Raw genomic sequence first — 210 nt, 5'->3', positions numbered from 1 at the left:
CGTTATTATAAATGTATGTGAGAAGTAAGGAGAAAAAAAAAAAAAAAAAAAAAAAATTATACAATTCCATACTTTCTTTTAATTTGGTTTAGTTCGATTTCTTTGACTTTATTGCCTTGGATATTATTTACAATTTTTATTTGATCCTTTCTTTTATAAAGATATAACAAAATTATAATGATTAATACAATTATTATACCAAATGTAATA

This window comes from Teleopsis dalmanni, chromosome 1 (assembly GCF_002237135.1).
Source record: "Teleopsis dalmanni isolate 2A chromosome 1, ASM223713v2, whole genome shotgun sequence".
Taxonomy (NCBI): Eukaryota; Metazoa; Arthropoda; class Insecta; order Diptera; family Diopsidae; genus Teleopsis; species Teleopsis dalmanni.
This window is presented reverse-complemented; position numbering follows the sequence as displayed.